Genomic DNA, 1,054 nt, shown 5'->3' on the forward strand with positions numbered 1-1,054 from the left:
CTCTTTCCTTAAGTCGCAGGTGGTAAGTAGTTTTTCCTAACCATGAGGAAGGTAATTAAGACAAATGTAAAACAAGTTATTGAAATGTAGTTTATCTACAATAAAATGCACCAACTTTGAGTATAAAGTGGATGAATATTGACAAATGTTTGACGCCAATATACACTTCTTATTTATTATTCATGTTACCCGAAATGTTCCCTTCTTCCTCCTTTACATTTAATTCCTTTACTTCATACAAAATGACTGACAACTTTCAGTTATTATAGTTAGTTTTTCTGTTTATTCAATGTCATGGAAACGGAAATGTACAGTATGTACAGCTTTGAGGGTTTTTTGAGACAGGGCTGGCATGTGTAGTCCAGCCTGGCCTCAGACTCACTATGATACCCAGGCTGGTCTTGAATTCGTGGAGAGCCTCCTTCCTCAGCCCCCAAGTGCGGAGGTTACAGGTGTGCACCACCTGGCTAACTACATGTAATTTCCTGCCTGCCTTCTTAAATCAGTGTGTAGTTTGTAGCATCTATCCCTGTACTCTAAGTATCAATAATCTGTTTTTAATGCAGGATATTTTATTAGATATATCATAATTTGTTTCTTCCTCTATCATTTTATTAGCACATGTGTGCAATACATAATGAATACATTCATTGTGTGGAAATAGTACACACACATACCCTTCCTTAATCCTTTCCACTTTCTTGTCCCTCCTGTCCCTCCTCTCTGTTTTCATCTCTAGATTTCCTACCCATCTCCAAAAGGTCCCCTTTCCTGTTCCCTGTCATCTATTTTTTATTTTGTTCTTTAAATTATTCATACCTTGGGTTTCTCATAAGAGACACCATGCAATATTTAACCTTCTATGTCTGATTTACTTCACTTAGAAAACCATGGATTTACATCTCATCCTTGTGCAGGGGCCATGCTAATCTGCTTTTGTTTTTTTTTTGTCTTTAAAATTTGGAAAGCCGTTTATTACTGAGCTCAGGGCCCCCAGTCTAATCTGCTCTTTATCATTCCAATTTTAGTATATATGTTGCTGAAGCCAGCTGCG

The 1,054-nt window shown here is 37.3% G+C and overlaps 1 pseudogene; it reads right to left on the reverse strand.

The window, feature by feature from the left end:
* Positions 1-884: 884 nt before the first annotated feature.
* LOC111813011 lies at positions 885-1,049 on the reverse strand (annotated as a pseudogene).
* Positions 1,050-1,054: the final 5 nt, after the last annotated feature.

Source organism: Octodon degus, unplaced genomic scaffold, assembly GCF_000260255.1.
Source record: "Octodon degus isolate 3935 unplaced genomic scaffold, OctDeg1.0 scaffold00158, whole genome shotgun sequence".
Taxonomy (NCBI): Eukaryota; Metazoa; Chordata; class Mammalia; order Rodentia; family Octodontidae; genus Octodon; species Octodon degus.